The 16,482-nt window shown below is 37.9% G+C and overlaps 1 pseudogene; it reads right to left on the bottom strand.

Moving 5' to 3' along the window:
- Nucleotides 1-680: 680 nt before the first annotated feature.
- On the bottom strand, nt 681-1,240 carry LOC140531132 (large ribosomal subunit protein uL16-like; annotated as a pseudogene).
- Nucleotides 1,241-16,482: the final 15,242 nt, after the last annotated feature.

Genomic DNA, 16,482 nt, shown 5'->3' with positions numbered 1-16,482 from the left:
TCTTTTTTGATATCATTAAAAGTATCTGTCTAAAACCAAAAGCAAACATTATATGCAATGGTGACAAATCAGAATCTTTCCCCAATAAATATGAGAGTGAAAAAGGATATGCACTCTCCCCACTATTAGTTGATATATTTCTGAAAATGCTAACAATAGCAATAAGATATGAAAATGAAACTCAAGGCATAAAGAAAGGAAAAGAAGAGATAAAACTTATCCTGTTTGCTGATGATATAATGTCTTACTTGGAAAATTCTAGGGAAACAACAAAAATTCTGAGACAATAGTTTTGCAAAGTAGCAGTTTACAAAATAAATCCTTAAAAATCAACAGTAATTCTACATAATATTAGAAAACAAGAAGTATTAATAGAAAGGGAAATCCCTTTCCAAATAACTACAAAACACATAAAATATCTGGGATTCAACCTCTCAAAGTTCAAAAAAGATAGTAAACACACACATGCGCGCATTCAATTACAAAATGCTCCTTAAAAAATAAAGAACAATTTAAAGAGTTGGAGGAATATTCAGGGCTCATGGACAGGCTGTGCCAATGTAATAAAAATGACAATACTACCAAAATTAATTCAAATTACAATTATAGAACTTTTTTTTTAGCAGTAGCTAATTTGTTTATGCCTGCGAGAAAAGGTAGATGTCACAGCAACACACCCCTCAGGAGTGAAGTGTCTGCCATTTGTCCAAAGGGCCCCGGCTGGGGATACACTTAACACCATAGACATAAGGAATGAGTCGCTTCTCAGCTGTCATCTCCTCAAACTCATCAGCACTGAACTTGGTGAAACCTCATTACTTGGGGGTGTGGATCTTCTGGCGGCCAGGAAACTTGAACTTGGCTCTACACAAAGCTTCAAACACATGTTCTTTATTCTGGACATTGACATAACTTGACCAATGTGTACACGGGCTACAGTGCCGTGGGGTTTCCCAAAGGCTCCCCGCATCCCAGTCTGGAGCCTATCAGCCCCAGTACAGGACAACATCTTATGGATGCAGATGACATGAAAAGGATGTAGACGCACACGAATATGAAAGTCACCCTTGCCACAACTCTTCACCAAGTACTTATTGGCACAGATCTGACCCCCATCTAAGGCTTCTGATGACAGCTGCTCACATTCATCTGACACCATGTGGCCACACAATGGAAATTCATCCAGTTTTGCTTTCTTTCTACCAAAGTCGAAGATTCGTATCTTGGCATCAGGAACTCCCCTGCAAAAACGGGACTTTGGGTACGGCTTATTTTTACAATACCTATAAGAGTGAGAGGGGACGTCGGACCACGGCAGTGGTGCCAGAAGGGGCTGGGGCTGAAGAAGAGAAGGGAAACAAGGGCGCACGTTAGCGTCAGGGGTCGGGGCCAAGGCAGAGGCACGGAGCAAGACTCGGTACCACCAGCTGCGCTCACCTCACCACAGGGAAAGGGACCTACAAGTGTAGAACTTGATAAAAATAATTTTAAAATTCATTTGGAAAAATAAAAGATCTAGAATACCAAGAGAAATGATGAAAAGAATGAAAGGGGAATAGTGCTTCCAGACCTCAAGCTATATTAGAAAACCTCATTAAAACTATCTAGTATTGGTTAAAGAATAAAGAGACAGACCAATGTAACAGACTTGGACAAGAGGGCATCAGAAACAATAGAGCTCAATAACCCAGTGTTTGATGATAAAGTAGAAAACGTAAATTACATAGGAAAAATTCCTTGACTGACAAAAACTACCAGGAAAATTAAAAAGTGGTTGGCAAAAATTAGGTTTAGACCAATACTTTATATCATATTCTTCAATTAATTCTAAATGGATACATGATCTTAAAGTGAAAAATAATGCTATAACAATTAAAAGAAAAACAGAACATATACCTCTTAAAAACATGGATAGATATACTAATCAAACAAGAAATAGAGGCTATTATAAAAAACAAAGTAGATAACTTTGATTACTTGAAACTGAAAGGCTTCTGCACAAACAACATTAATGCATCTAGGACAAGAAGGAAAGTGGTCAAAAAGGGTCAATTTCTCTGATAATGGTTTGGTATCCAACATATAAACAATTAATAATTATATAACTAATAGCCATTCCCCTATAGATAAGTAGTCAAAGGTTATGAACAAACAGTTCTCCAAAGAAAGATTTCAAAGTATTCACATGAATACTTTAAATACAAAGGAATGCTCCAAATCTCTAATATGAGAAATGCACATCAAAACCACACTGAGTTTTCACTTCACACCCATCAATTGGCAAAAATTAACCAAAAATGGCAATACTCAATGTCAGAGGAGTTGTGGAAGGATGGTCACACTAATACATTGTTGGTGGAGCTGCAAACTGGTTTCACTTTGAAAAGCAAGTTGCAATTATGCAACTAAAGTAACTAATCTATCTATACCCTTTGAACCAAACAGTTCATTCCTAGTTATATCCTAAAGAAGCCATTGATAAGAAGAAAATCCCCATACATAGCAGAATATTTCTAACAACACTTTTCATAATAGCAAAGAATTGGAAACAAAATAGAGGCCCACAAATTGAGGGATGGCTAAAGAAATTGTGGTAGATGAATGTAATAAAATATTCCTGTGCTGTCAGAAATGACGCATGTGGGGAATACAGAGGAACATGAAAAGACATCTATCAACTGACACAGAATGAAGTCAGCAGAACCAGGCAACATTTATATAAATTTATATTTACTGATAAATTTATATTTACTGATATATTTATATCTGTCTCCCTCAATAGAATCTAAGCTACTTGAGGTCAAGGACTGGTTCCTTTTTTGTCTCTATAACCCCGGGACCTTATACGGTGGTTAGCACATAACAAAGATTTAGTAAATGCTTGTTGAATTAATGAGTGAATAGTTGAGCAAAGAGAAGAGATGAAAGTGGACTACAATTGGAAATCATTTTTAACTTTGGGATCAGGACAGGGGATGAGGGAACAGGGCATCCAGACCTGTTACTTCATCAAAGTCAGAAATCTCCAATAGCTTACTTGCCTCTACCAAGCCACTGCTCTAAAGCTGACAGTCTTAGGGAGTTGTCTGGGACCCTCAGAAGTTAAGTGACTTTCCCAGGGTCAAATAGCAAGTAGGTATCAGAAGTGAGACTGGAAACAAGTCTTCCTGATTCTAAGCCTAGTTCACTCCCCTACACTCTGCTTGTGGTTTTAATTTATAATGAGGGGTTTTAATATGGCAGAACCTATTTGTAAAGCTCTGTATGCTGTCAATCAAACAGTCACCCAGAAAACCTTGCACAAAAGCAATAATTTAAACTGAAGACTGCTCAAGGTTGGGGGAGGGGCACAAAAACCCTTAGTCAACAATCAACATGACAAGTAGATTGGATTCATTTTGCAGAATAAGAGTATAAACATCCTAAGTAAATTCCATTCCAAATCTCCATCAGCCCCTGTGCATTCATTAAAGGTAAATATATGCAGAAGTCAGGAGACTTCAGAAATACCACTGATGTACATTTATCTGGAGACTCATTTTCAAAACTTGTCCTTCAAATTCTATCTACAAATTCTGTGCATACAGCTAATACAAGCATACACGCTATTAGCTTAACTCCTTTTGTTCATCTACTGGAACTCTCACAAATTTGCAATCTTTTGACTGGAGATAATTTGTCTAGGAACACCTTCAGAGTTCTTTCTTTGGAAATAGTAGTGTGGTTTTATTAAGCATATAGAAATAAAATACATCCCAATCATATTAGGGATATTTTATCTCATGGATAAACTTGCAAAATCGCTGTTCATCAAAATGTAAATGAGCTCGATCAGATAATTATTCTGAATGAAGAAGTTAACTTTAACAATTTCTAACTCACATATACAGGCACCTAGGCAGGGCAGTGGATAGAGCATCAGGCCTGGAATCAGGAAGACCTCAGACATTTACTAGTTGTGTGACCTTGAGCAAGTCAGTTAATCCTCTTTGCCTCAGTTTCCTTTGTGTAAAGTGAGCTAAAGAAGAAAATGGCAAACCACTCCAGTATCTTTGCCAAGAAAACCCCAAACGGTATCACAGAGAGTCGGGCATAACTGAAGCAACTGAACAACAATGAGAAAGGCACAATGTCAGTCAGGCAGAGAACACGTATAAAAAAGTGTCATACTTTGTAAAAGGACAGACAGACAGACATGTAAAATAGTACTAAAACTTGTCTGGAAAGTATTTTAGGGAGTAAAGGAGTAAGAAGGGAAGGAAAAAGGAAAGCAAAAGAAAGAACTCTCTAGTGCCATTCATTTGAGTGCCTTTCCAAGAAGACAGAGGAAAGAAGGAAAGAGGGAGAAAAAGAAAAAGAAAGGGAAGGAGAGAGAAAGGAAGGAAGAAAAAGAAGGAGAAAGAAAGAGATGAATAAAGGAAGAGCAAAAGAAAAAGGGAGGGAGGGAGGAAGAAAGAAAAAGAAATAGAGGAAGAGAGAGAAGTGAAAGAGAAAGTAGCCTAAACAAATGACATGATTTGCCCAAATATTTAGTTGTAGAGCCAGAACTCAGACCCAAGTCCTTTGGCCTCCAAGGCATTGCACCACACTACCTTCCCAAGTGAAGCAATGCACCGAACTTTACAAGTCAGGGACAAGGCAGGACTAAGAATTCAGGTCCCTTGACTGCCAGTCCAACATGTTTTCTACTATTTCAAATTATCTTTTGATATTTATCTTATAATTCTCCTAGACATTCCAGGAACTCAATTCCTAGCTCATTGATGCTCAAATCAAAGCAATGAACATTTATAAAACACCTGTTATGTTCCAACATTGAACTAGGGTTGTGGGAGTTTTTTGAGGAAAGGGATTGAAGGAAACACTAGTATGTTTATTTTAAAAAAAACTATAAAACTTGACCCTCCCTCTCAATCCAACTGTTCTAACTGACCCAAGGGACTTATCTCACCTTCACAACATTCTTTGTTTCTCTAAAGATAGAATGGCATTGACCCAACAAAGCTAGAATCTGGATCCATCTTCAAACTAATTGCTAGTTATTAGATCACTCACTTCTCCAGTCAACACCTCTGTCTATATCCATCCACGATTTACTTCTAATGACCCTATTATAATCATTTGGCCTTGCTCCTTCCAAAATCATCTGCCATAAATGTACTTTTTCTACTCTTAGGTCCTTTAGTATTCTAATGAATAAGAATAATCAGCTCTGTTAAGAATTTCTTGGCAAAGACAGCACTATCTATGTCCTTACTAAGTCTAGAAATTTGAATTTATCAGTTTTTCTAGGGATGATTAGGTTCTGGTGAAAGTGCTTCAAATTAACAAAACTCAAAAATATACTGATTTATAAACCAAAGTGACAATTTCTGCATTTATAATGAGAAGCATAACTTGCAAGTTGACTGGAATGATAATAGCTCATTTGTATCCCAATTTAACAATAATTGAACACTCTAAATGCATTATCCTATCACTGTTCTGTAGGCTGGTGCTATTATTTCCATTTTACAAATGAGGAAACTGAAGCTCAGAGATGTTTAGTGGTCTACCCATTTTCATACAGCTAGAAGACATCTGAATCAGCAAATACATAGTCTTAGGGGACAGGGAGCTAATTTCCCTGTTATTTCCAAAGAATTTTGCTTATAGCCAAGATTCAAGTTACCCTCATTGGCTCGTTTATCCTTATCCCACTTCAGAAAAATCATCATTTCAGCCATTTAATGAGTCATTTAGACATCATGTCACTAACAAAGACCAAAAACAATTTATTTAACATAGAGAGCATAATAGCATCCAGGAAATTCATCAGTAGCAATACTTTCGGGACCCATGGCCCAAGCCAGTTTCATCTCAACCCTGCCCCCAGATACAGAAGAAGCCCAGTATCACTTTTGGCCTATATGCCTAAGCTATACAACTACACAATGCCCACAACTCCCATACTACCAAAGAAGGGGAAACTAGGCAATCAGTGCCTCCTTGCACACTTGACACTCTATAAAGCCACATCTAAAAAGAGCTCCTTGAAGGTAGGGATTGGGTTGTTGTGATATTGAGAAATATATACATATAAAATATTATATGCAATATTGTATATATTTATATATAATCATTTCTATTTTATATGCAAAATATACATATTATATTTAGTTACATATTTGTTATATTACACACTATAATAAATTACATTGTTATATAGTATATATTATATTCATTATAATATTACACGTATAAACACCTTCTATCTTCAAGGCTTATCACAGTGCCTGGCACATAAACAGACTCATGCTTACATAAGACTTAACTGAATTATCCCCAATGTCTAAAAGCCAAGATTCAGAAGTATCTCCCCCTCATCATTTCTTTACACTTGGAAAGCATATTGCTCTCTGCCTGTTCCCAGGTGAAACTTTCCAGGAATGGTCCTCCTCAGAGTGGCCTTCCACGGTGGAACACCTTCTTCCACAGAAGCTTTCAGGGCACACACCTACCACAGCTTGGACAGGATTGCTCAGGGACTGCCCCCAACTCAGCTTCCATTATCTCCCACTCCACCTCACCTTCTCTTCTGTCTCTCTCTTCTCACTATCACATGTTTGCATCCCAACTAAAAGACAGACTTTCTCATCCCAATGAGCTCTGAGATCATGGCAAACCATTCATCTAAATCCTCCAAAGAAGATCCAGCCAATGGGCTCAGCCCTTCAAAAGAGAGATGTGTGATTTCTCCATGCTTGCCCCAAAGTAATCTATTAGAAATGTACTTTTCCTACTCCCTTAGCTCCTATAGAATTCTAATGAATAGAACAGCACAGTGTCTACCATATGGTAGGTGCTTAATAAGTGTTGACTGATGAATTTAATAAGCAGTTGGTCCTGTCAAGCTTAAGAACGACTGTATCTTGGTGAAAAAATTCACCATGAGGGGGCAGAGCCAAGATGGTGGAGTAGAAAGATGCACATAGGATAGCTCTTACCCCATATCCCATAAAATACCTGTAAAGAAGAACTCTCAACAAATTCTAGAACAGCAGAAGCCACAGAACAACAGAGTGGAGGAGATTTCTAGCCCAGAGTGACCTGAAAGACTGATAGGAAAGGTCTGTCTCGAACCAGACATGGAGCACAGCACAGCCCTGCCTTGGCCACATGGCACCAAAAGGAGCAGATCCAAGCAGGCTTCAGGGACAGAATCTCCAGTGGCAGTGCAGATCCCTAAACCTACAGGTGCCAAAGGTCAGCTAGAGGCTCTTTCGGCTGGCCAAGAAGGGAGCAGTGTGTCCCCACAACTCAGGCCTCCTCAGGTGGCAGCAGTAGAGGTAGCAGGGATGGGCTCCCAAAGCAAGCAGTAGCCCACATCAATTGTTGAAGGTCTCATCTTAAACTCCCTGAGGGAACTGAGCCCTGTTTGGTGGCCCTGCCCCATCCTGAGCAGCTGATCTTAATCTCACAGCAAATAGCAGCCTTGCCCCCATCTAAAGTACCTGAGGCTTTGGAGCAGCTCATCTGAATCTCAGCCCTCAGCACTGGCTTGGCAGAACTGGAGGTGAGGTGGTTGTGGAGAGGAAACTCAGAAGTCAAGTAACTGGTTGGGAAAATGCCCAAGAAAGGGAAAAAAAATAAGACCATACTTTCTTGGGGAACAGGTGTCTCCCCCATCCTTTCAGATGAGGAAGAACAAGGCATATTGTCTGAGGAAGTCAAGGCCTCTGCCTCCAGGGCCTCCAAAGGGAACTTAAATTGGCTCAGGCAATAGAAGACCTTAAAAAACAAGTTAGCAGCTTACTAAAGGAGAACCAAAAAAATGCTGAGGAAAATAACTTTAATAGCTTTAATAGCTTTAAAAAGAGGCTAACTCAGTTGGAAAAAGAGGTTCAAAAAGCCAATGAGGAGAAGGAGGTTTTAAAAAGCAGAATGAGCCAAATGAAGGAGAAGGTTCAAAAGCTCACTGAACAAAATAATTTGTTGAAAGAGAGAAATGAGTTCAGGGAAATGAATGACTATGAGTTAAACCAAGCAGTTAGTAACAAAACCAAAAATTTGAAAAAATAGAAGATAATGTGAAACATCTCATTGGAAAAACAACTGACCTGGAAAATAGATCTAGGAGAAACAATTTAAAAATTACGGGACTATCTGAAAGCCATGATCAAAAAAAGAATCTAGACATTATCTTCCATGAAATTATCAAGGAAAACTGCCCTGATATTCTAGAAAGAAAGGGCAAAATAAATATTGAAAGAATCCACCAATCACCTCCTGAAAGACATCCGAAGAGAGAAACTGCTAGGAATATTGTGGCCAAATTTTAGAGTTCCCATATTGAGGAGAAAATACTGCAAGTAGTTAGAAAGAAACAATTTGAGTACTGTGGAAATACAATCAGGATAACACAGGATCTGGCAGCTTCAACATTAAGGGATCAAAGGGCTTGGAATGGGATATTTCAGAGGTCAAAGGAACTGGGATTGAAACCAAGAATCACCTACCCAGCAAATCTGAGTATAATACTTCAAGGGAATAAATGGTCATTCAATGATATGGAGGACTTTCAATCATTCATACCAAGGAAAAGAGCAGATCTGTATAGAAAATTTGACTTCCCAATACAAGAATCAAGAGAAGCATGAAAAGGTAAACAGGAAAGAAAAATCATAAAAGACTCTCTAAAGCTGAACTGTTTACATTACTACATGGAAAGAAAACATTTATAACTCTCAAATGTTTTCTCAGTATTTGGGTAGATGGAGAGATTGTACATACACACAGACATACACACACACACATACACATATATAGATAGAGAGTGCAGGGTGTGTTGAATCAGAATAGATGATATCCATACAAAGGGGGAAAATACAGGGAAGAGAAAAGGAGAAATGGAACGGGGCAGGCTACAACTCATATAAGAGATAAGAAAAATCATGTTCAATGGAGGAGAAAAGAGAGAAGGGGAGAGAGGGAAAATGAAGCTACTCTCTCCACATGTGGCTGAAGGAGAGAATAACATGCTCACTAAATTTGATATGAAAATTTACATCACACCACAGGAAAATAGGAGAGGAGGTGACAAGTAGGGTGAGGGGAATGTTAGGAGGAAGGGCTAATGGGAGAAGGGAGTCACTAGAAATAAACACTTTCAAGAAGGGACAAGGTCAATTGTGGGGGGGGGAAGGGGAGGATAGAGTAAGACAGAGGGCAATATAATTAGTATTAAGCAACATGATTATTACGGAAGTCTTTTGCAAAACAACACATATTTAGTCTGTATTGAATTGCTTGCCTTCTCAGTGGAATGGGGAGGGAGGGGCAAGGGAGAGAAGTTGGAATTCAAAGTGTTAGCAAGGAATGTTGAGAATTTTTATTGCACATAATCAGGAAATAAGGAATACAGAGAATGGGGTATAGAAATTTATCTTGCCCTACAAGAAAAGAGAGAAGATGTGGATAAGGGAAGGGTGGGGTGTGATAGAAGGGAGGGTACATTGAGGGAAGGAGTAATCAGAATGCAAGGTATTAGGAAGTGGGGGCAGGGGAGTGATGGGGAGAAAAATTGGACATGTTACAAAGTGAGGTAAAAGCAATTAGCATTAAAACAATTGAGTGAATTAATTACTGAGGAAAAATCAATGACATCTTTAGTTTGGGGAAAAGAACTTTAACCTAAATTTCCTAGAGAAAGATAACCTTGGGTAAAATTTGGCATTGATGGAAAAGTTAAGGTTTTAATGGTAAATTTGATTTTATGATTTCTATTTAATCAGGAACTGGAACATGTATACAAAGGCATGTAAGCCACTTAAGACTTGCCTCAAAAGATGTTCCTTAGCCAAAGTGAAATTATAATCATATTTGAAACCTGGTTATTGGAACTTGCCATTTTTAGATGCTATGGGACTATTAAGTGACTGTTCTTCTGAGTCTAACTCCAGGTATGGATAGCAAGAAAGGCGGTCTGATCCTCCAATCCATGCCAGTAAGCCTGTGAGATGCTGGTATGAACTGCAAAAGGTGATTTCATGGGAAGGGTGGGAGAGCAGCTGTTCAGCCTGGGCTGAGGTAGGATTCTCCTGACTTAATTTCCCCACTGACACCTGGCAGACTTTAAGCCTGACTGAATGCAAGTGGACAATCTAATCCTGCCTGGAACTGACATGAAGTTGGGGAGATATTGTATCCCTGCAATGTCCCTACTCTTGGTGTCAATTTCCTATAGTCAAAAAGTTTGTAAGCTTAATACCAGATCTATTAAATTATAGATTATTGACAGGGGAACACCAGAGGTTAAGTCTAAAATTAAGCTATTAAGCATAGGACTTTAGACCAGCAACAATAAGTTAGGGTCCTTTAATTCTTAGTAATACCGTGGAGACAACTAGGTCAAGAGCTTGTGAAGTTAGCAACATAAATATTATTTGTGTCTCAGTTGGTTAATGTTAAAAAAAAAATTCTTTTGTGGTTCATATTGTAAATGCTTTAAAAAGAAGTATCTCCTGACCAAAAGTCTGAATTGTTTTATCTGTTATAAACTGTGTTAAAAATGAAAAATGAAATTAAAAAAAATTTAAATCTCTAATAATTAGAAAAATGGAAATTAAAACAACTTTGTGTGCTCCTGCAAGAAAAAGAAAAACTCACCACGCATGGTCTGAACCTCAGTTTGGCAACTTCAGAAACTTGAATTTATTAGTTTACCTACAAATGATTATTTATCCTTTTTTTTAAGTTAGAATGGTTTGGATTGAGACTTAACCAGAAAGATTTAAAAGTCATTTCTTTCAAAAATCTGCCATGGATTTCTTAAAAGATCACATAAACTTTTTAAGTTTCTTAAAACTGCCATTACCCATCTCTACACAAGGGACCAGGGGACAAGGGCAAATGGCAAAGATGTATGTGAAAAGAAAAAGGAAATGTGAGCAGGAGGAAGATGTCAAAATAGACACATTAAGAGAAAAAGTACATCTTGACCACCTCTGTTCTTTAGGTCTTAATAAGGTACAAAGTCTAAAAGCCCATTAGGCACCAAGTTTTCTAATAGTGTTGAATGTCCTTCCCATTTCCACTTCAATTATTAGAGTGTAAGAAACATATCCTTGGAAGGAGACGTTATATGTCGGGTAGAAAACCCTAGATGATTACTGCCCTTTGTTAAACATCATTGCTTTCTTTCCTCATGTATTATTATTTCATTTGAAAATCTAAACAAATTTCCATTGCATTTTAAAGTCATGTCAATGTGGAGAGAAAGGAAATCCACAAATTACTGAATCATTTGTATAAAAATACTCTACAGCCAAACTAATCAGAAGCTGTGGCAAAAGAACAAACCATTCACGAGAACCCACAGAATACCGTGGCTCTGCTTGTATAAAAGAATGCATTCTTAATAAACCAAAAGAAAATTTGACAATGTGGAAAGGAAAGCAAACACTCTTTCCCCTTAGCCCTTCAACAGAAAATATTTTCGGCAAATAGCTTCTTAGTGTCCAGATTGCCTTCCATTTGAAAAAGTGAATAAATAACCACGGAGCATGAGAAGGCAGACTCATTTCTGATAGGCCCCTCAGCTTCAGTGAGTTATACCCTGAAAAATGGGAGTAAAGACAGTTGACCTTCCCCAAGAGGGCCAAAGAAGAATTATGATAAGTGAAAAAGACTGGCCTAGAAAACTTTGTCAATAGGGCATACATGAAAAAGGGTCATAATAGAAAGGCTGAATGGTGGAAACAAAGAAGGGGAGTGAACACAAAGTGGGGTAGAGACTGTATGGTAAACTTAGTGTTTCCACAGCTGGAAGAAAACAGATTTGGACTCAGGAACTAACACCAAGAGTTTCTTTCTCCAAGGTTGCAACCCATCAGCCTCCAAAACAGAAGGGCAGACGCCCCACCAAGAGAGAAGATCTATTAATAGATTTTAAATGTTTGTCTTTGATCCTCTCATCCTGAAATAGCTAAGGCCTTAAAGCCTGAGGCAAGTTTTACTGTTTTAGTTAAAGGAAGGAACATCCTTTCATTTTTTTAACCTTGCCTTGTACGTAGGTTAACATAGAAAAAAAAATTCAGCTCCTTCCGTGCAAGGAATAAACAAAAGAAGTTCTGGATCTGATTGGAAAGAAAGGCTTTAAATTGTATCATAAATCTGAGACTCAGTAGGGAATGGCTTACTGGATTCAAAGTAACTACCCAGGAATATTTTTAACATGTAAACACTAAAAAGTATCATTTGGAAGTTTTAGTAATTTCTCAGGCCAATTTTTTCCTCCATAGATTGTTACTACCTTGAGTTAGACACAGCATCCTATTCAAAGCTAAAGCAAATGTGAACAAGGCTTTGGAATGGAAACCCCTTCATTATGTGAAATATACATTTGACACCAAAGTTGCCTTATTCCCACATGCAGAATTGAACACCAACCTGAGAAATCATCAGTTAATTTCTTCCCAAAGTGCTTCAGTACTATATATAAATGAAATCAATTTTTTTTAGAACAGTAAGATTTTAGTTTTGGAAATGCCATTGGAAGTCATTAGTCTAACCTCCCATCCAATATATCCCCATCAATATAACCACTACCTTACCACGAAGAGGATTGCATGACTTTGTAAGATAGCTGGTTCTATTTCTGGACTTCTCTTAGTTGTTAGGAAATTCTGGAGTCAGCATCTTTGAAACCATAAAGTGCTGGTCCTAGTTTTGCTCTGTCAGGGTTCCCAGAAGTCTAATCCTAGCTTGAAAACATCATTCTTGACCACTCTTATCTCAATGTTCCTGTTTCTCCCACTGGTTCTAGGCACTCTCTCAAAGCAGTGTAGGGAAAGCCCAGAAAATGTCAGATTCAGATTCACGGTATAAAGCAAAATCTGATTATTTGTCTCTCAACCTTGTTCTGCTGGCAACATTGTTGTGGTGATTATCTCCACTCAGGATGCCTTGCCAACTACTATAAACACAAATCCCTGGCCCCATCCAAGGTTCCTTGGATCATAGGATTAGAGTTAAAAGGGATGTTAGAGGTCATTAAGTCAAAATTGAGGCACTAGATATTAAGTGACTTCCTCAAGGTCATACAGGTCGCAGAACTGGGATCAGAACCTAGGTCCTCTAATTTCAAGTCTAGTACTTTCTTTCTTGTGCCACACACCTACCTAAGCCTAGCAAAATCCTTGTTAGCCTAAAAAATCCTTCCTATCCTAAGCCTAGTAAAATCTGTCCATATGTTCAGATATATGTCAAAATATCTTCCACAGTCATCATGGTTTGGGTAACAACCAAAAGGATGGCTGTAATTGTCATCATTTTATCAAAATAATTTTTAAATTCTGGTTTCCAGTTTGAATCTTGACCTGGATCTTAACTCCTAGCACCATTTTGTCTACCAGTTAAAGTAATTCTTCCATTCTGTTGCTTCCTGAGTACCTATTTGAGGTCTAAAACTTTGGTCTCAAACTTCCTAAACCTGATTTGATGGTATCTCCTTTCCGATCATTTTTTAATTGGTTCTTCATCAGTATATGTACTCAAAAAGAATATTCTTCTTTCCTTTGCTTTGGGATCCATAATGATGATGGTGATTGCTGTTGTTCATGGCCCCATTTAGGGTTTTCTTGGCATTAGTTTGCCATTTCCTTCTCCAGATCAATTTACAGATGAGGAAACGGAGGCAAATGAGGTGAAGTAACTTACCCAGGACCACATAGCTAGTAAATATCTGACACAGATTTGAATTCAGGTCTTCCTGATTTCAGGCCGTATACTCTATCCACTGTACCACCTAGCCACATTTTGGGGTTCACAGGAAGTTTAATATCCTCCAATCCTCCAAACACTCCAGGGTGTTCTTTGATTTGTTCCTACCTACAAAGGAAGCTCTCTCCCTTTTAAAGTTTTTGTCCCTTTGGAGGTCTATCAACTAGCCATCTAACTTGAGTTTTTTTATGTCCAGGTTCCTCAAACGTTGGCAATGCCTTTGAATAGCATAAATACCAACTCTCTTGGTCTTTCAGTTACTGGATCTGTTTTATTTGTTTGGCCCAGAAACTCCATGATGTGCTACAGGTCTTTATTAAAATCTTTTTTTGCCTGTATCCCAGTCACAATAAGCTAATGAGTTTCTCTCTAAAATAAAAATTATATCACTATTTTACTGATTCCTGATCATTGTTTTTTAAATTTTTGGACCTAAGTTCTCAAAGAGATGGGAGTACAAGATCATCTTACCTATCCCCTAAAGAACCTGTATACAAGTCAAGAAGCAGTAGTTAGAACAGAGCATGGAACAACCGAGTGATTTGAGAATCAGAAAGGAGTATGACAAGGCTATATATTGTCACTTTGCCTATTTAACTTCTATGCAGAGTACATCATGAGAAATGCTAAGTTGGATGAATCAAAAGTCAGAATTAAGGTTGCCAGGGGAAATGTCAACAATCTGAGATATGTAGATCATACCATACCAATGGCAGAGAGTGAAGAATTAAGAAGTCTCTTGATTAGGGTAAAAAAAAAAGAGAATATAAAAGCTGGCTTGAAGCTTGACATTAAAAACCTTAGATCATGGCAACTGATCCCATCACTTCCTGGCAAATAGAGGGAGAAGAAATGGAAACAGTGTCAGATTTTATATTCTTGGGCTCACAGATTACTGTAGGCAGTGACTGCAGCCATGAAATTAAAAGATGCTTGCTCCTTGGAAAGAAAGATATAACAAACCTGGAGAGCATAATAAAAAGCAGAGATATCACCTTGCCAACAAAGGTCAATATAATCAAAGCTATGTGGTTTTTTTTTTCAGTAGTAATGTATGGTTGTAAGAGTCAGACTATAAGAAAAGCTGAATGCCTCAGAATTGATGTTTTGAATTGTGGGGCAGGAAAAGACTTTGGAGAGTCCCTTGGCCAGTAAGGAGATCAAATCAGTCAATTCTTAAAGAAATTAATTCAGACTGTTCACTGGAAGGTCAAATACTAAAGCTGAAGTTTAAATACTTTGGACACATAATGAGATGACTGAACTTGCTGGAAAAGACCCCAATGCTGGGAAAGATTGAAAGCAAAAGGAGAGGTGGATGGCAGAGGATGAGATGGATGGATAGTGTCATGAAAGTAATGAACACAAGCTTGGACAAACTTCGGGAGATAGTGGAAGATAGCAAGGAGTGCTATTGTCCCTGGAGATATAACTGAACAACTGAATGACAGTAAATTCTTCCAGGTCACTGAACCCATTTAAGACAGTTCCCTTGGAGATTCTTCCCATGCGAGCTGTAGCCAGTGCTCCTGAAGACCCAGAAATGGGAGATCTTGCCATCAAAATCCCAACCATTAAATGGTTTAACATGAGACATTGATATTGTTTCATCAGTTAAATTAAAGAACATATATTAAAGAACATTATTAAAGAACATATATGCTCATCTGCTTTGCTGCTGAATTCTAGGGGTTATTGGGCTTTTCCATCTAAGTTGCAGCTGAAAACTGTCTATATGAGCTATCTCCTCCATTAAAAAGTGAGCACCCTGAGAGCAAGGACTGTCTTACTTTCTATGCATGTTCCCAATGCTTAGCACAGGATCTTTTACATACTGAACAAGTAATTAATGCTTTTCAATTTGTCCATTCATTCCATGGCACCATGTTGAAAAGAAAGGTTAGAAAACAGTAAGGATATAAAAACAAGTTTAGATTGATTAAGTACCAGTTGAATGGCCAGACCCAGAGTAATCGTTAGTGGTTTGATGTCAGGTTGGAAGGAGATCTCTAGGAGAGAGTCTCAGGGATCTATACTTGGTCCTGTGACACTTAAAATTTTTAATAGTGATTTAGATAAATGCGCATATGGCATATTCATCAAAATTGGAAGTGACATCAAGCTAGGAAGGACTTTTAACCACTAGATGGTAGAATCAGGATCCAGAAAAATCTTGGCAGATTAGAACAGTGGGTCAAATAAACTATAAGGAAATCTAATAGTGATAAATGTAAAAATCTTAGTCTTATATTTGAAGTTTAAAGATTTTTTTCATGAGTGCAAGATAGGTGGCTAAGTGACACAGTGGATAGAATGCTGAGCCTGGGGTCAGAAATGCCCGAGTTCAAATCTGGCCTCCTACACTTACTAGCTATGTGACCCTGTGTAACTCACTTCACCCTATTTGTCTCAGTTTCCTCATCTGATAAATGAACTAGAGAAGGAAATGGCAAACCACATTTCTGCCAAGAAAACCCCAAATGGGTCACAAAGAGTCAAATAGAATTGAAAAAAACAACTGAACAATAAGCAAAACAAGATGAGGAAGCACGATTAGATAGCAATTTCTCTGAAACAGATATAATAATAATAACCAGGATTTATATAGCACTTGAAGATTTGCTATGCACTTTATATTCATTATCTTATCTGGTTTTCACAGCAACTCTGTGAGGGAGGTGCTATTGTTATATCCATTTTACCAAGGAGGTAGTAGCTAAA

Source organism: Notamacropus eugenii, chromosome 3 (assembly GCF_028372415.1).
Source record: "Notamacropus eugenii isolate mMacEug1 chromosome 3, mMacEug1.pri_v2, whole genome shotgun sequence".
NCBI classification, from domain to species: Eukaryota; Metazoa; Chordata; class Mammalia; order Diprotodontia; family Macropodidae; genus Notamacropus; species Notamacropus eugenii.
This window is presented reverse-complemented; position numbering and strand designations above follow the sequence as displayed.